The sequence below is a fragment of the Heterocephalus glaber genome, unplaced genomic scaffold (assembly GCF_053883595.1).
Source record: "Heterocephalus glaber isolate CG9 unplaced genomic scaffold, H.glaber_assembly_v1.0 deba00001504, whole genome shotgun sequence".
Taxonomy (NCBI): Eukaryota; Metazoa; Chordata; class Mammalia; order Rodentia; family Bathyergidae; genus Heterocephalus; species Heterocephalus glaber.
The window spans coordinates 35,992,558-36,013,255 of record NW_028258324.1 but is presented as its reverse complement, the minus strand read 5'-3'; positions in this window follow the sequence as shown (position 1 = coordinate 36,013,255).

Here is a 20,698-nt window from a genome sequence, read left to right as displayed (position 1 = left end):
CTGACTTTTCCCAAAATTCAAAATGACCATGAAAGGTAAACATTTTGAAACAATTCAGGACATCGAAGAACTTATGACAGTCCAATTAAAGACACTCAGGAAAGAGGACTTTCAGAACTGCTTCAGAAAATGGCAAAAATGATGTGTTCAAAAAAAAAAAAAAGGTGTTCAAGGTGAGTGGGTGTATTTAGAGGGGGATTAATGGAAATATGTCTTTTACTGTAATAAATTTTTAAAAATTTAAACATTCACTGTATTTTTATTATAGCATGTATGTTGTGTGTAAGACACTCTGCTACTTGTAGTCTGTGTAGCAGTGCAGAGCTAAAGATTAGAATTTGAATATGGGGAAGAGAATTATGAGTACTTTTTTGGGTTTTTTCAAACACAAGGTTTAACTTTTCTATCTGAAAATTTTAAACAACTAACATGTGAAGCACCAAGTAGAACTCCAACAGTGCTAAAATAATAAAAAGCTTTTAAAGGAGTTGGTAAATCTCAAATGTGTTGCATCATTGAAGTGTTAGTCTCAGCCTCTTGGAATCCAAGGCCACCGTACAAACTCTGACAGGGCATCACTCAAATTTTCATCTGTAAAAGCCATGTACTGAACTGTGACCTGTAATTCTTATTTAACCATTGCAGGACAAGAAAAGACACTTATTCTGTGTTGTTTTTATTCTGTTTTTACTGAGTAGAGATACAATACATGACACACTCATTAGTAATTTACCAATCCCCTCCCTTGGAACTGTAGATTCAATAAGTTTAAAGAGCTTTATTCAAGGAGGCTTTTTTCTTTTCTTTTTTTAAACTTTATATTTTGAAATAATTTTAGGCTTTCTGAAAAGCTGTGAAAATAATGCACCCAGATTCCCTAGTATTGTATTAGCATCTTAGATAACCACAGCACAATGATCAAACCAGAAAATTAACATATATACAATGCTCCTAATCAGTTGTAGTGCATTGAATTGTGTCCCCCAAAAAAGATATCTCCACATATCAACCCTCCATACCTATGAACATGACTTTTTCAGAAAAAGTTTTTCCAGGGATAATTAAATGAAGAACTTCAGGGAGATGAAATTACCTTGGGTTAACCAGGAAGACTCTATATCCAATGAAAAGGAAGGAAGAGAAGAAACCAGTATTATAAGAGAATGAGTTTCTTTTGTTTGAAGCCCAGGTTGTGGTACTTTGTTGCAGCAGTCCTTTAAAATGAATACATCCAGGTAACAAAAATAAAAGATGAATGTTGTCCATTATTTCCAAATATAATCACCTGTTCTTGCCCCCAAAGCAAGACTAGTTAATTGCAAAACAGTTGTTTAAACTGGCCTATGTCCTCTAACTAGACTCTCTTCCCCTATGACCTTAACTTTACTACTGCTTAAGCAGCCTTTTAGAAAAGTGTAATTTTGAAATTCCATGGAGGATAGTTTCAAGGGTAATAATTAATTGATCAAGGTAGATTCTGCAGTCTTCATAAGGAATTTATCAAGTACAGTATATGTACCATATTTTGTAATTATTAAGCTTTGGCATGCAAGATCAAGCCTGATTCCCTCCGCCAAGGAAATGGAAAAAGCTTTTTTACATAAAGAGCAACACAGGTGAGTTTTCATAAGTTAAATAATCTAAGATACTTTAAATTTCATGAAATTCTCAACAACTTTCTACTGAATATTAAGTTAATGAAATAGTTTGACAATGTTTAACTTTCATATTTCATAAATAATAGGTAGAATATATAGTATCCTTGATATTTTTAATGTATGTGTTTTGATGTACAGTGCATAGGGCAATCTGGAATATACCAATATACCTCTAAATGATCCAAAATCTGTTGATACTGAAATCATTTTTAATTGGTATCCAATTTTGCTAGTGTGACTTGTAATGTGTTGCAATATCATTTGACACAGATTATCAACTACAGCAAATAAATTGTTAAATAATTCTTTTTAAGATCTTTTGAATCCATCTTTTCACTTTCAACTATAAATCATGTCAGATGATTTTTGTTCAAGTCAAATCTTTTCAAATTTTCTGTGAAGCATAATATATATCTTCTCCCTACAAAATTATAGGCTTAGGAATTAAAATAAGCCTTTCTGTGTCAAAATAAACACTTCGATGTAACTTAAAAGTAGCTCATAACTCCTTTCCAAGCTAACAGGAAAGTACCATATTCTTCACATAAATGGGGACATTGGCATTTGCCTAAGGCTGCCAAGTGTGGAAAGATTCTGGAACAACCTCAACAGCTATCCAAAAAAACCACAAAAATACACTGGCAGGTTTGAACACTTACTCTGCCTTCAGTCTTTCCTCTCACTGTGAAAAAAATATTCTAATATAAATGAAGCTTGATTATCTTCCTTACACTCTGGAGGGATAAATAGACTTTCACTCTCATTGCTCTTTATATTCTACAATCTAGCCAACATCTCTGCCATATAATGCCAAGTAGACTTTCTCTCATTACCATATACAACTGATTTCCCACGCTTCTCTTGACATAGCTAGACAGAATGAATGTGTGGCAGCTAATATATTCTTATCTGTCTCAAAATCTGCATCATAGCTACCAAGAAACATAACACAACCAATGACAAGTTTGTCTTTAAAAATCAAAACATGAGGATTACAAATGTAAATTTCACTTTCCTTCTCAATAAATATATTCTGCAGCTGCTTAGAAAATATGGAAAGTTGAATCAGGAAGACGATCTACATGCATTTCTAAATATTAAGAAAGGATATCTTGTATTCATATTTCTAAATCTTTCTATCAAACTTTGCTTCTCTTTCAGTGTCCCCATTTCAGTACACAGTTGTTCTATCCAGCCAATTGCTTGAATCCAAGATCTGGAGTCCTTCTTGATTTGTCTGCATTCTCCAATTTCCAATACCTAATTTCTCAACCAAATATTAAATATTTGCAATTATTAAATTCAAAATATATGTTAAATTCCTCAATTTTTCTTCACTCCCATCTCTTTCATTCAGAACACTATTACCTCTGTCTAAATTGCAGCAATAGCTTCTTACTTGTTCACTTCTACTTGACCACAATTTATTTTCCACCTTTGGGCAACATGATCTTTTGAAAATGTAAATTGTATAGGAAGAAAAGGGGCAAAGGGGAAGGGGAAGTGGGAGTGGGAGGGGTAGGGGAAAGGAAAGAAGGAAATGGAATCAATACACTTAGCATCTATCATAAAATATTTATAGACCTTCATATGCAGATATTTAATAGTTATCCCCAACTAGACTCTGACTTCAGAAAGCAAGAGTATCTACACTAGTCACCATTCTCTCCCTGGCTCCTGGCATAGTAGGAGTTCAGCAAATATTTCATAATATATAAACAGCAAGAGCTTCCATCTTCATATCAAAAATACTATCACTCCTTTTTTCCTACAACCATCCAAAAATATTAAGTTGTATGCACTCAACGTTTTCCTGTTATCTCTACTATCTTCTGAACCTCAAGGCAGCTTCTAAACACACTGTAGTTTTCACATACAAAATACAAAGTGTGCTATGACAGGAAGAAGGCATGAATTGGTATGTATGTCTATCTTCTAATAAACATCTGACTAAATTACGGGGGAGGGTAGATCTATGATTTTTAGTATCTATGTTAATTACCCAGATTTTAGACAATTTATGTTAAAAGAAAATACTATTATTGTTTCATTTGAGAGTTAAGTGGTTACCAAGTAAAAAATATTAAACAAGCAACTTTACAAGCCAAACAGCTGAATTTATAATTAAAATTTTCTATATATGCTAGGCATGATTTTAAAGTGCAGCAAGAAAGATTAGCCTTATTCATTCATTCATTCATTCTTTCTTTCATTCAGTATGCATTCACTGAATTTTTTCCATGTCAAGGAACAAGCTCAAGTGCTTAAAATAAAAGAACAAACAAGGCAAAGACCTCAGCCTTCTCCACAGAATCCTGCTGACCATCCTGTGGAATAATTAGGACAGACAGTGGTATTCCTATTGTAAAGATGGGGACACAGAGGCTTATAAAAGTGAAGTCACATCCTAAAAGAGTCAGCCTCCATGCCCTGGTTGGTCTAATTCCAAACCTGGAGTCATTATCCATTGTGCAGTATAGTCTCATTGTGCTAGGTGTGGGAGCTTCATTTCGCAGTTATTCAAATGTTTTGCTCACTGGCTCTGTGAAAACACCCCCACAATGAACTAAGCAAATCACGAGATGCAAATTCTATTCCTGGTAGTTTAAGGAGTGCAAAAAGGCAAGTCATCCTCTCTGTTAAGGGGAAATCAGAAAGAACCGTCCACTGGGAGCAGATGAAAATACCTTTATAAACATGGAATGTGATAAAAATATAAAGCAGTGCACACTGGCTTTTCTTTCCACCTTATCAACCCAGGGATAACAAAACACAAGACAGGAAATTGTTTTTTTATGCCCAAACAAGCAAGTCCCCCTGAAAGCTGCAAGTGGTTTTAACCAGAGCTGCTTCTTTGTAGTTGTTTGAGCTGATGCTAATGAAACTCCTTTCTGGCTAATAGGCCATCTGCTACATTCTGTCTGGCAGAGAGGGTTGCACATACATTCTCCTAGAATTTAGTCTCTGCTAGCTTCATGGAGACAATAGCTCTCCCGGACTTGACAGTTTAAACATAGCCTCTGGCTCCAGCATTTTTCTGCTTGTCTCTGGGAGTCACAGAGAGGTGGCAGACTTGCTGGTGAGGGGTGGCTGCTTCACACAGGGAAGGCCCTGAGGGACATGAGGGGTCCTGGGAGAGGGTTTGGCCATCTTCCTAAAACTAGAGGCCAAGGTATACAACCCTGCTCTTCCTGGCACAGTGGAGTGGGAAGGAATGAGGGGCTATTCTTATAGAAGATGGATGTGCTGGAGGTGGTAATTTATAATGTGGGTGTCCATACAAAGTCAAGCTCTTAGCTTCAACAAAAAATTTGAGGGTATCTGAAACCATACCTTTAGCAATTCCTAAAACGTGTTCTAACACAAAATGCTATACAAAAAAAAAAACCCCTATAAAAACAGTGGTTACATCAATAATCGTTGGGAAGAAGGATGAGAGAGAAAGATCTTCTATTAAAAACATTTGGGAAATACTGAGGTTAATAGAACTTCCTAAAGTCTCTGATTTCTTAAGTGCCATATTGCTGTAGAAGAAATTATTATTTTAAATTTCGCTGATCCAACTAGCCACTTTTTACAGAACATTTATATCAGCTGGCATACTGTTGGCTGTGAGTGCCAATACCTAGCCAAAAAATGTGTAGACTTTCCAGTACCTCTCATACCACGTCCCCCTGTCATGAAGAGGAAGATTTTCCTTTATTTGGTCCAGAGACTCAAGGATGTCACCACACTGGGTGTGAGGCTTTTCTCTCATGGTGGCAGGAAAAGCAGAGCAGTATTAACTATCATCATCTCACACAGCAACATTCCAAGAGCAGGAAAAAAAATTTCTCCACACTGGCCTCTGTTCACTTGGTAGGAAAATCTATTCCAGAGACCACCAGCTGACTTCCCCTTATATCTCATTAGCTAGAGATAGGTCACAACACCCCTCGCTATAAGGGAGGCAAGGAAATTGGGAGATTCCTGAATTTCCCAAGCTCTGTAGTGGATAGTGAGCAAGGCTGAAGGGGACTGCAAATAACTATTGGGCCACAACCAGCAAACAGTCTTTGTAACCACTTCTCTTGAGGCGGAAGAGAATTGACTTCTAGAGTCTAAATTTTTTTTAAAGACTCTAGATTCTAAGGTGAGGGTCAGTAAACTACAGCCCAAGGCTGTTTATGTAAATATACAGCTCATTCATGTATGTGTTTTCTATGGCTGCTTCCACTCCATGATGGCAGGATCAGGCAGTTAAAACAGAAACCATACACCCCACCAAAGCTGAAACTATTACTGTCCCTCTACATAATGAGTTTGCTGAAACTGCATGAGCAGTGTAAACAGATTTGCAGAAGATAGCAGGTCATCTCAAGGAGAGTGGAGTACAATTTTGAGAATAAGAATATATAATTGTGGAAACACAAAACCATTTTTTATTCATTTCTTCGAAGCAGAAAGCCTAAAGCAGATATAAAAAGCCATAGCATGGAATCAAAGACAGCACATGAACCAAGACATCCTGGGGCTTGGCTGGGCAGTTGTGGGTAAAAGATCCAGGCTGAGATGTTGCCCATTCCCACCCCAGTCCTTCCAGGCTTCTTCAACAGACCCAAAGCTCAGTCTCCTTGCATCAGTGTTCATTTGAATTCTTGTTTTCACTATCATAATACCGTACACCTGGCACAGGCTCTGCTGTGCTTTTGGAAGTGCTGCCCTAGAGAAGCATCCAGGATTGGACCGTCGTGCATGGATACCATTCAGGAAACGTGCCCTCCTCTGCTGCCTAAGACACAGCAGGAGCATCAGGGCCATCTTCTACATTTGAACCAGGACTGCAGGAGCCTCAGTTTCCACTTCTCTGCTTTAAAGTACTCCCAGTTCATTTATTTCTAGCCCCTGCATAGGGAATCCCTCAGATGTCTCAAAGAGCACTACCATTCAGCTGTCTTGAAGAGGATCCAGTTCTAAGAGAGTGATCTGTCCAGCAGAATATTGGCTTGTGGATGGTACTGGAACACTGATCATGGGTGCAACTCCTTTATGTTGAACACATCACTTATAGGGAGCCATGGCAGTCCCATGAGATGAATCTGCATGGGTGTGCTTCAGCTCCTGCCCATCTGTGTCCTGACCAAAGTGCCACCTGCAGTCTAAGCCTATGGGATGTCCACTGTCAACACACAGTGACCAACCCACTCTCCACCATTCCCTGCTCCCCATTTCCCAAACCTAACCATGTGCCTCACAGTTTTTTTATGTGGCTTCACCCATCTCCTCAAGGCCAATCAATAGGCCCTTCCAACATTGTTACATTGTGCCAGATCACACATGTACATTCCTTGCCCACAGAAGGCCATGCTTGTCACCCTGCCCTCACAACTCCTCCACCCTGTCCACTGCTGTCGTTCTCACACAGACAAGATGGTAGTGTGTGCAATAACAGCATCACTGCCTTTCCCTGGTTTTAAGAGGTGAAATTAGTTAGAAAGAGAGCATTTCACAAAAAGAACACAAAGAGATGGTTTTTGGATGTGAACAAAAAAAAAAGATGATGCTTGGACACAGGATCGTCACCGGCACCAATTAGGTAAAAACTAATATACAAATCCTTATCTCTTTTCTGCCCAGTATTCTAAATCTTCATTGGAAAATCACTTTATCTCACACAGACCCCTGAATTTAGTAATTATATACCTAATTATAGATATGTAATACAGACAGGAACCTTGAAAAGTATCTTTGCCTGGGATTTCACACACCTTATAATGGCCCTGCCCTCTGCAGAGGCTGTCAAAGTCCTAACTGCCTGAGGGCTCATCCATCCCAAAGCAAAGTCCATCCACAAAGAACTTTTTTGAGAAGCCCTAATATGTTCATCTGAACTACAGCTTTCAATTCCTACTCTCCAGGAAGCTCTGAAGTGGTAGAAGTTTCCATTATTATAAATATTTTGAGCCCTCCTGTTACTAGTGTCTTTCAAAAAAATTTTGTTCTAAAGCTAAATTTGTGACGCATCCTAGCTCATGTCACAAAAGATTCAGAAATATTGAATCCATTCTAAGCAGGAGTTCACCTCATAGGTGTGATGTGCTAAAGCAGACAAGTTATGTCACTTGAACCATATTTTTATATCAACTCATAATGTTTTTTTCATTATACAAAAATAACCTTTCCTGTTTTATTCTGTCAAAATGTCTCTTTATTAGGTTATGGTTAATGGTTTAAGAAGTAATTTGCAGAAACATGTCAGTGCATTTTATAGCAATCAAAGAGAAGCACAAAGACACCATTTTCAGGTTGTCTATGTCATTATCCTGGGGCTTGCCTTCCTTGTGGAACTGATAGGTGCATGAAAGTAATTAAGAATCCTTTTTTCCATTTGGTATTGTGGCAAAGTTCTCAAGTTCTCAACGTCACATGCATCAGATCTGAGCTTCTGGCCTTTAAATAAGAGGAATGTTACAAAGAATCAGGCACAATGGAAGGTAACTCCACTTGGCACTCAGTAATAAAGCTCTCCCTTTTTGTAACTCTGTAAGTCAAATTCTGACTGCCTGGTTGCAGTAAGAGTGGCCAAATTGAGCTCATGTTTATTAATTAGCTCATTATATTTGCTAGGCTGAAAATAAGCTTGTTAAAGAAAAGGTATAGTCCTTTTATAACTCAGAATTAACCTTTCCTGAAGCCAGATTGTTTTTGGAGATCAAGCAAACAGTATTTTCCCATCAGTTCACCAGAATTATAAAAGTGTTTTGTAAACCCAATTGTGAAGAAGAAAACTTGAAAATCAGGAGTACAAACCATGCACAATATTCATATCTATTTCTGAACTGCATATGGTATTTGCATTGAATCTGAGTTGATTCAGGACCAAGCTCAAAGATCATTTACATAGCTGCAAAACCACAGTGGAATTAGAGCACTGGCTCCAATATGCACCATGCTGTTTTGTGGATCTGTTTTTGTGGAGGCCCTAGAGAAGTTCATATCACAACATGCATGGATTCTCACATACCTGCTTCAGTATCCAAGTTTCCCTGAAGTTCTGGCCCATACACACAGACATATCTGATTATTTAAAATAAAATAACTTGAGATATCGCCCTCCCCCAGGCATGTTCACTGTGGTACAATCCCTGACATATCTAAATTATGTATTCTCTAAAAGCAGGCCCGAGTTTGGAACCAAATGAACACAGCCAAATGGAGTCATCAGAACATCCCAAATTCAAATCCTTCACTATTCATGAGATGAGGCAGCTTGAGCAGGTTACCTAAGCTCCCAGTGAAATGAGGATAAAAATAACTACCTTGTAAGGTGGTTGTGAAGATTGAGTGACATATTTGTATGTGAAATATCTAGAGCTTGCTAGGCATTTAATAAATAGAAAGTGCCCCTAAGACTCAAGCTTTTTTGTCTTTGTGACTGCTTATCATCAAAAAATGAGAGAAATGGAGTTGTCTCCTGTAGCCTTGAATTTGACTTCCCTGAAATTTATAGCATCTATGGAGGCAATAAACCACCAGCACTGAGGTGGCCCAGGTTGTAAGATGCATGTTCCTCCCTCCTCAGCCATTGGTTCTTTACTCAATAACACTGTATTAAACACTTTTTATGCCAAATACTTGGAGGTATATAATTTAGTCAGAAAGGTATCATATTATCATTATAATAATAGCACTTTTGTTTAGTGTTTACTATGTGCCATAATATCTCCTTTATTATGGTGATAATGGCAGTATAATAATAAATGAGGACATTATTATGTTATTCTAGATTTTATAAATAAGAAAACTGGGCTGGGAATTTAGCTCAGTGGTTCTGCTGCCTGCCTTGAAAGTGCGAGGTTCCAAGTTCGATCCCCGGTACCAAAAATAAATAAATAAATAAACAAACAAACAAACAAAATAACACTCAAAAGAGTCCAAATAATTGGTCAAAACATTTATAAAAGGCATTGCTTCCAACTATATGCTATTTTAGCCTCCCGAGAAGTTACACCAAAATGAAAAGACAAACAACACTTTAATAATCAGGAAAGTACAAATTAAAACAACAATGAATCTCACTTTATACATATTAGATGGCAAAAATTAAAAAGCTGGGTAATTCGAGCATGCTGAGAAGGTGGGGAGTGGAAGACTTGAGAACTATGATAGGGACAGGGACTCATGCGGCTGTGCTGGGCAGCAATCAGCTGCAACTTATTTGGATCAGGATGACACAGGCACTGTGACCCACCAAGCCTGCTCCTGGGACTCTGTCCCTAGAAATCCTCACAAACATCCACATGGCAGTTTCTCAAGCTTGACCCTACCGATATTTGAGACCCAGTAATTCTTTACTATGGAAGACCGCCCTGTGCATTGCAGGATAGCTAGCAGCACCTATGGACTCTATGCACTAGAAGCCAGGAGCATGTTCCCCCCATCGTGACAACCAAATAATGTCTCCGGATATTGCCAACTCTCTTTACAGGGTACAAAGTCATTCCCAGGTAGGAGCCATTGCCATAAGAGGACATATTTTCAGATGTTTGTTGCAGTGTTATTTGTGAAGGGAGAACTGAAGCCACCCTGGTGTCTGCCATTGGAAAAATGAATAGGTAAAATGTAAGAGATGCCCAGCATGAGATAGTAAGCAGCTGTCAATGCAACAGATTAGATGCACATGAGAGCAACTTGAATGGAATTTTAAAATACAGTTCTGAAGAAAAGGAAAGAATTAGAATGAGACACAGAAAATAATTTCATTTATGTAAATTTACAATACATGTTCACAGAACAACACAGACATGGATGTGTATGAACAAAAACTAAACACTCTGGAGTTGTTGCCTGGACTTGCGGGAACAGAGAATGGTGAGATAGAGGAATAAAAAGAAATACAGCAAGAGAGTGGTTTCACACGAAACAATAGTAATGGGTAGATGGGACAATAAGCTCTGTACGCTCTTGCAGGCAAAACAAAATGAATAAGATTCCATGTGCAAGGCACAGATAATAATGCTGCCAGTATTAAGTAGCAGTAGCCAGGAAAGATGTGGCAATTTCTGCTAATTCATGAAAGATGAGTACACTTTTAATAGATACAAATAAATGTGTACCAGGGAAGTTTCAGTTTCCTCATTGTGTATTCTAAAATTCAGACACACAATTCAGTCTCTGACTCCAAGTGCCATTCTTTTTCTGTTACACATGAGAGTTATACCTAGGTCACAGATTTCTGGATGGGACATGTTAGCTTCTGCCCATAGAACCCAAAATGTCTCAGGCAAGCATGAGCCACACAGCCCTGTTTGTTCTATCATCTTTCTTTCCCCATCACCACTACCTTGGTCTAAGACATCAGGATTTGTTTTCTGGATAACAGCTTCTCAGAATTACTCTTTATCCCCACTTTGCTTATACAACTATCTTAAATGCTCATTTGTCATGTCTATTGCCTTTTAAAACCATAGTGACTCCCCATTGCTCTCAGATCAGAGTTCAAATTTCTGAATATGATCCTCCAGGATTTTCATAACTAGGTCTATGGCCATGATTCTTACTAAAAAATACTGGGATTTGGTTGATTGAACTTTCATCCCAACATTAAACATTCTATTATTCTTTGTCTAAGATATTTCATAAATTTGAAAGTTGCTAGTTGGACCCATTAGCTCTTAGGAATTATCCAGGTTTTATGTAACAACTGGGGGAAACAAAGCCAGATCATGCCTGGTAAATAAAAGAATGGGATAAAAGCATAGGAGCTGGGTGTTACCCACAGATCAATAGTAACATTTGTGGCTTATGAATCCACAAATAGAAAGCATGAATTAGTTAATCAGTAAACAAACAGCATGTGTTCATATCTACTATATCCTAGATGCTAGGTGGCATGGAAGAGATGGGGAGCAAAGCTTACTCCTGCCTCCAGATAGTCCATGGCCAGTGGGGGACAGGTAACAGAGGCAATGAATTAACTACTTCTATCAAGAGAAACACAGACCCCAAAGAGAGAAATTTGAAAGAGCACAACACATGGAAGAACTATAGAAAGAATGAGAGTCTAAGCTAAGATCTGAGAGTTAAACACTAAGTAGGGGTTGTCAGGAGGAATCAAGGAAATCCATTACAGACAGAGGCAGTAGCCAGGACAAAGTTCCAGAATCAGGGCACAATGGATCTAGAACAATGAAACACCTCAGAATAGCTTAACATACTTAAATGGCTTTAAAAACACTTAAAATAGTATTGCTTGCACTAGTAACATAAATCAACTGGGTCTGGGAAGTCCTGATGCCACAGGAAGAGCAATGGATGGAGTAGAAAGACATTTGATATAATCCCAACACTGCCAGAAACAAACCATCTGATACTGAAAAACTTAGATCACCTCTGAGCCCTCTTTCTTCATCTGAAAATGAAAAAGAAAATTGTTTTCTTCTGCCTTCCTCATAAGATTTCAGGGAGAGTACAATAGGCCGGTATCATTAAGCATTTTAGATAAAATGAAGTGGCTATATAGATTTTGATATTTTAGATTACTGACCAGAAAACATTCATTTCACACATAGCTTAGCCATGTGACTGAATTTGATCAATGAAATATTAGTCAACTGACATAAACTAGGCCTCAGATATACCTTTTGGCTTGGCTACTGAGTGTCAGTGAGTACAGTGAGAGCTTGCTGCCCTTCAGCCTAGCCCTAGCACCAACATGTGGAACAGACTAAAATACATCCTACATCTAGGAGCTAAACTCATGACACCCATCCTCATTTAACCAAGTCACAGTACACCTGCCAAATCATGAACATGAGAATATTTATCATACATCACTGAATTGGGAGGATATTTGTTATACACCATTGTGGCATCCATGGCTGACTAGTCGTTGTATGCTACATAACAAACTGTCACAAACTTAAGCCTTAAAACAACACATATATTGTCTCACCTATTCTGTGGGTCAGAAATCCAGGCACAGCTTAACTGGCATCTCACAAGCCTGTAATGGAGGTGGGGTTGGACTTTCATCAGAGGCTTGACTGAGGAAGAGCCCATTTCCAATCTCCTCTAGCCTGTTCACAGGATTCATTTTCTGTTGGCCAAAGGATTCACTGAAGTTTGATTCTTCAAAGCCAGCAACAGGAGGAGAAAAGAGAGAGCAAATCTGCCAGCAAGATGAAATTTTATGTACTATAACAATAGTGGGAGTGACATCATCTTTGCATGATCTAGTTAAAAGAAAGTCACATGTTCTACCTATACCAAAGAAGAGAAGATCATACAAGGATAAGAACACCAAGATCACAGGATCAAGTGAGCCAGCTTAAAAGTTTATCTATAATAGATCAATGTAAGGCTCTATCATTCTTCTTCCTGGGCCAGATTTTTCACCACAGGTTAGTGAATAGTGTAAGCTACCAGAGAATTCCTATCTGCCTACTCTTCTACAAGTTATACCTCACACTTACTCATCTTTTGTTTGGAAACTACAGGAGAAGAAGGTAAGGATGGGAATAGAGATCTCCAGAGAGCTGGAAAGAGCTTTGTGGATTATTCAGTTCACATCTCTGATGTATAATAGGAATAGAAGGCCTGACAGATTTAAAGTTCCCTGGCCCAGAACACAAAGTTAGCTAGAGGCAGAAACTCAGACAGCCAAGCCAATGCTTCTTCCCCAACCCTGCTGCCAGGATCACACAGCAGTCGTTCATGCTAGCTCAAGTGTAAGAATCACAAGGATATCTGTTTAAGACACAAATTTTTGGGAGTCACCCCGCTGCAGATGGGCAGGTCTGCCCATGCCCTACCAAGGTCCTAAGTCACAGAGAACACGCCTAATCAGCCCTCTGCAGACAGGCGGGTCTGTGCACACCCTGCCAAGTTCCTGAGTCACGCAGATGACACTGAATCACCACGCTGCAGACAGGCAGCCACCTGGTTCCACACTACAAAGATGCAGAGGACACCAGACCACCAGACCAAGGTACTGAGTCCCACTGTTCCCGGCCCAGAGGTAGGGGCTTCTGAGCCATTGTTCCACTGCTCCTGGTCCAGAGGATGGGGCTTCCTGGTCACCATCCCTCCCACTGCTCCCAGCCCAGAGGAAAGGGCTTTTGGGCCACCTTCTGTCCTGCTGCTCCTGGCCCAGAGGAAGGGGCTTCCAGGCCACCATCTCTCCCACCATTCCCGGCCCAGAGGGAGGGGCTTCTGAGCCAACATCCCACTGCTCCTGGTCCAGAGGAAAGGGCTTTTGGGCCACCTTCTGTCCTGCTGCTCCTGGCCCAGAGGAAGGGGCTTCCAGGCCACCATCTCTCCCACCATTCCCGGCCCAGAGGGAGGGGCTTCTGAGCCAACATCCCACTGCTCCTGGTCCAGAGGAAGGGGCTTCCCGGCCACCATCCCTCCCACTGCTCCCAGCCCACAGGAAAGGGTTTTTGGGTCACCATCCCTACCGCTGCTCCCGGCCCCTGTTCCACCTCACCCAGCTCAGAGGAGGTAATCCATGCAGGTGCTAACAGCCCCCTGGCCCAGTCGAAATGAGAAAACACATAAAAAAGTCTCAAAACCAGACTTCCAGATCACCTACAGCAACCCCAAAGGGAAATGAGATGGAACACTCTGATACTCAACCACTTGGACCCACTGAACTGGCAACAAAAGGGGATCTGGAAAAAATGAAATCAGAAATAATTTCTCAGATAACAGGAGAAATTGTGCCCCTAGTGCAAGGCATGATTAATAAATCTAGAGTGGAGCTCAGGAACATGATGGAATCCCAACATGAGAAACAAATAGAATCCATAAAACAGATGCAAATAGTTTTCCAGGACATGAAAAAGTACACTGAAAGTCTACACAGCAGAATGAGCCAATGTGAGGACAGAATTTCAGATATAGAAAATAAGATTGCAATTAGTGACCAGGAAAAGAAAAATTGCTTCAAAATTATAAGGGAACATGAGAAATCAATCCAGCAGCTTCTAGATGATGCAAAGAAGAATAACATAAGACTGATTGGGCTCAATGAAGAAACAGGAGAGAGTGCAGATGACATAAAAAAATCTCTTCACAGAACTAATGGCAGAAAACTTCCCAAGCAGGGGAAAAGAGCTTGACATACAGATAAGTGAGGCATATAGGACTCCAAATAGCCTTGATCAAAAAAAATCTACACATAGGCATATAATTGTTAAGATTCCAGAAACACAACAGAAGAACAAAGTTCTCCAAGCAGTCAGAGAAAAGAAACAAATCACATACAAAGGAAAGCCCATCAGAATCACAGCAGACTTCTCAACACAAACCATCAAGACAAGAAGAGCTTGGAGTGACATATTCCAAGCCCTAAAAGAAAACAGCCTCCAACCCAGATTGATGTAACCTGCAAAACTATCTTTCAGAATGGATGGAGAAATAAGATGCTTTCATGACAAAGAGTACCTTAGGAACTTTGTGAATACCAAACCAGCACTCCGAAGAATTTTACACAATATCCTAGGAACAGACATTGAGGATCACAACAACAGGAAGCAAAGCAGAATGAACCCATCTGGCATGACAAGAAATTAAATGGAAAGGGGGAGAACCCAACAAAAAGAAAAAGTCATGGCAATGACAAGTCAATACGTTTCAGTTATAACCATCAATGTTAATGGTCTCAATTCACCAATCAAAAGAAATAGACTGGCAGAATGGGTCAAGAAGCAAAATCCAACAATATGCTGCATACAAGAAACACACTTCATTCAAAAGGAAACTCATAGACTGAAAGTTAAAGGGTGGAAAACAATACTCCATGCGACAGGAACCTGAAAAAAAGCAGGAGTAGCTATCCTCTTGGCAGATCAAGTAGATTTCAAACCAACACTGATTAAGAGAGATGAAGAAGGACACTACATCCTTGTAAAGGGAAGAATCCAAGAGGAAGAGATGACAACCATAAATATCTATGCACCAAACACTGGTGCACCCAACTATATAAAACAAATACTAACGGACATGAAAAGTCAGATATGCACTAATACAATTGTAGTGGGGGACCTCAACAACCCGCTATCACAAATACATAGATCAACTAGACTAAAAATAAGTCATGAAATCCTAGAACTCAATTGAACTCTTGAACAAATGAACTTAACAGATGTTTACAGAGTCTTCCACCCCACAAAATCAGAATACACATTCTTCTCAGCTGCACGAGTCGTTCTCCAAAATAGACTATATACTCCCTTACAGAACATGTTTAAGTAAGTGCAAAGGAACTGAAGTTATCACCTGTACTTTATCAGACCATAGTGAAATGAAATTGGAGATCCATAGCAAAAGAAAATCTAAAAATTTCATAAACACATGGAAATTGAACAACACATTTCTGAATAACCAATGGGTCACAGAGGAAATTAAAAAGGAAATCAGACAGTTCCTTCAATTAAATGACAATGACAATAAAACATATCGGAATCTATGGGACACAATGAAAGCAGTCTTATGAGGAAAATTCATAGCATTGAATATGCATATTAGGAAAACAGAACAAGCCCAATTAAACAACCTGATGCTGAACCTCAAGCTTCTAGAGAAAGAAGAGCAGGACAACCCCAAAGCTCAGACAAGGGAGGAAATTATAAAGATCAGAGAAGAAATCTATGCAATGGAGACTAAGAGAATAATACAAAAAATCAATGAAGCCAAGCGTTGGTATTCAAAAGAATCAACAAAATTGACAAACCCTTAGCCAACCTTGTCAGAAAAAGGAAAGAAAAGGTCCAAATCCATGCAATTAGGAATGAAAAGGGTGAAATTACAACAGACCCAGCAGAAATCCAGAGGACCATCAATACCTACTTCCAGAACCTATACGCCAATAAGATGGACAACACAGAAGAAATGGACAGATTCCTAGATACATATGATTTACCAAAGTTGAACAAAGAAGACCTAAAAATTCTGAACAACCCAATATCAACCAATGAAATTGAAAATGTAATTAAAAACTTATCAACTAAGAAAACCCCGGGCCCTGATGGCTTCACTGCTGAATTCTACAAGACATTTAGAGAGGAACTGCTGCCACTACTGTTTAAACTCTTCATGGAAATTAAAAGGGAAGCAATACTCCCGAATTCATTCCTGGAAGTAAGCATCACCTTGATCCCCAAAGCAGAGAAAGACCCAACTGAAAAAGAGAACTATAGGCCAATCTCACTAATGAACATGGATGCAAAAATCCTTAATAAGATAATGGCCAACAGAATGCAGAAGATCATCAAGAAGATCATACACCCTGATCAAGTGGGATTCATCCCAGGGATGAAAGGATGGTTCAATATACAAAAATCAATCAATGTAATACACTATATCAATAGAGCCAAGGACAAAAACCATATGATTATCTCCATAGATGCAGAAAAAGTATTTGACAAAATCCAACATACATTTATGATAAAACCCTACAAAAAATTGGAATAGATGGTCTCTACCTCAAACTGATAGAAGCCATCTATGAAAATTCAACAGACAATATCATACTAAATGGTCAAAAACTGAAATCCTTCACACTAAAATCAGGAACAAGACAAGGATGTCCACTATCACCACTCTTGTTCAATATAGTTCTGGAAACATTAGCCACGGCAATTAGACAAGAGAAAGAAATAAAAGGAATAAAGATAGGTAATGAAGAAGTCAAATTGTCATTATTTGCAGATGACATGATACTCTATATAGAAGACCCCAAGAACTCCACCAAAAGTCTTCTAGACTTAATAACCAAATTCAGTCAAGTAGCTGGTTACAAGGTCAACATACAAAAATCAGTAGCTTTCCTCTACACCAATGACAGACTCACTGAGAGAGAAATAGGGCAAATAATTCCTTTCACAATAGCATCCAAAAAACTGAAATACCTAGGAATCATCCTAAAGAAAGAAATCAAAGACCTCGTCTCTGAAAACTATGGCACTCTGAAAAGAGAGATTGAAGATGATATCAGAAAATGGACAGACATCCCCTGCTCCTGGGTAGGAAGGATTAATATAGTGAAAATGGCCATACTTACAAAACTGCTATATAGATTTAATGCAATCCCAATTGAGATCCCAGCAGCATACTTCATAGACCTCGAGAAAACAATCCAAAAATTCATTTGGAACAAGAAGAGACCCAGAATAGCAAAAGCAATTCTAAGTAACAGAGACATGGCAGGGGGTATCACAATCCCCAACCTGCAACTCTACCACAAAGCTACTGTGATAAAAACAGCATGGTACTGGCAAAGAAACAGATTTGAGGACCAGTGGAACAGGTTAGAAGATGCAGAAACAATGCCAGACACACTCAGCCATCTCATCTTCGATAAAGGAGCCAAACACCCTCACTGGAGGAAAGATAGCCTCTTTAATAAATGGTGCTGGAAAAATTGGATTTCAACTTGCCAAAGATTAAAACTAGACCTATATCTCTCACCATGCACTCAACTAAAATCAAAATGGATTAAAGATCTAAATATTAAAATAGAAACTCTGAACCAGTTGGAACAGAGGTTAGGTAGAACCCTTGAAGACATCGGTGTAGGAAAAGATTTTATGAACAAAACCTCAGTTGCCCATGAACTAGCACAAACAATCAACAAGTGGGATCTCTTCTTATTAAAAGGCTTCTGCACAGCAAGAGAAACCACCAGCAGTGTGAAGAGACAACCCACAATGTGGAAAAAATCTTCACCTGCTCTTCCTCGGACAAAGGTCTACTATCTCGAATCTATAAAGAACTTAAAAAGATCAGACCTCCCAAATTTAAAGACCCAATCCAAAAATGGGCATCTGAAATGAACAGACATTTCTCAGACAAAGAAGTAGAAATAGCAAATAAATACATGAAAAAATGTTCAACATTACTGGTCATTCGAGAGATGCAAATGAAAACAATGCTGAGATTCCACTTCACTCCAGAAAGAATGGCTGCTATCATGAAATCAACCAATAACAAATGCTAGCGGGGCTGTGGGAAAGAGGAACCCTGCTCCACTGCTGGTGGGAGTGTAGGCTGGTGCAAGCACTGTGGAAGTCAGTATGGAGATACCTCAAATAACTAGGAGGGAGTCCCATTTGACCCCGCTATTCCACTGCTGGGGATCTTCCCCAAAGAATTAAAAGAATCATCCCACAGTGATATATGTGCACCCATGTTCATAGCAGCACAGTTTGTAATAGCTAAACTTGGAAACAGCCCAAATGCCCATCAACTGGAGACTGGATAAAGAAAATGTGGTTTTTTTATAAAATGGAGTACTACTCAGCCATAAAAAATGAGAAATTAGAGACATTTATAGCTAAGTGGGTGCACATTGAGGCAATACTCTTAAGTGAAATAAATAGGACACACATGTGTAAATACTGAATAGTTTCTCTGGTGTGAGAAACTGAAAGTGTAAATAAGGACTAAATGTATGATGGGTAATGTGAAATAGGAAGAAAAGGGGCAAAGGGGAAGGAAGTGGGAGGGCTAGTGGAAAGGATAGAATGGAATGGGATTAATATGAAAAAATGGAAAAATAGGAACAAAATCTTTGTAAAAAGGGAGGACTGGAGGGGTTGAAGGGAGGGCTGGGCAAGGGTGAAAAATAAGAACCAAGAGAGACTATGTAAAGGTGCAAATTTCCAATGATGAATGTCATTATATTGTATACCTAAAATGTACCATTGATTAAAATGAATAATTGATAATGTAAAATAGGAAAAAAAGGTCCAAAGGGGTAGGGGTAGTGGGAGGGGCAGGGGAAAGGAAAGAAGGGAAAGGAAAAATGCTGGGAAATGGAAAAAATGAAAATAAAGTCTTTGTAAATAGGGAAAGGTGGAGGGAGTGAAGGGAGGGCTAGGAATGGGGAAAAAATAAGAACCAAGATGCATTATGTAAAGGTACAATTCCCAGTGAGAAATGTAATTGTGTTGTATGCCTACAATGTACCAATAAAAGAATTTAATACAAAAAAAAGACACACATTTTCCACCCCCTACCCTACACTTGTTAAATCAAAATTTCCAGGTGGAAGAAGCCATGAATTTGTATTTCAACTAAGCTTCTCAAAGGAATTCTGATTCAACAAGTTTGAAAACTTTATTATTTCATCTTTCCATTATTTGGCAACTTATTTATTGAGTATCCCCTTGGTACTAAATTCTAGGCCAAATGCTGGAGATACAGGAATAGTGACATAGATACCATTTCAACTCTTGAAAAGGTTGCAACCTAGCAGGGAAAAGAGGCACTGAGCAAGAGATTGTAAGAGTGAAGTGCTGGAGGAAATACCTAAAATGATGGAGATTGTGAGGAAATTACTGTAAGTGTGAACCTGAGGGATAAGAAATAATTATATGTGTAAGAAGAAGATGAGTGTAGTGTGCAGGACAAGCCAGATAGGAGCATTCCAGGAGGACATAGTAGGTTCCAGGACCTAAGACAAGCTGGTAAAGTGAGAATCCACCAGCATATAGACTATGAAAAGAAAGAAGATGAAAGTTCAGCCACCTCAAACATGCTTCCAGAAAGACTGCAGGAACAGTGCTAGTAATGCATTGATAGTGCTCCTTGGAAAGAAGTCTGCACCCCAGCAGGTGGACAGTCCCTGATGATCCTCAGCCATGGTTTGTGAACCTTGCCAAGGCACTGATTTATGGCCAGCGTCAACACCAGGTCGGATGCTGTTTTTATTTCTGATGTTTCTGGTGCTCCATTTGACACGGCCTTGAGAGCTTAGCAAAGGAAAGCATTGCTAAGACGTTTTGACTGAGCAGACACTGTCAAACAGAAAAAGGAAGAAATGAAAAGCAGCAGTAGCTTAACCAAATGAACGGCAGCAGGAAAAGGCAATTTCTCTGTGGTCAGGAGAGGGCAACAAAGACTTAAGAGATTTCTTTCTGTATTGCTCTGAATTCCCTTCTGTATCACCCTGAGTTTCTGTCTGAACTTTGGTTCTGCACCTGAAGGTGGCTCCCTACAAGGGAGACTGGAGAAGTCTCAAGAGTGTGACAGAGTAAGTAATTACTTTTTCTAGTCTA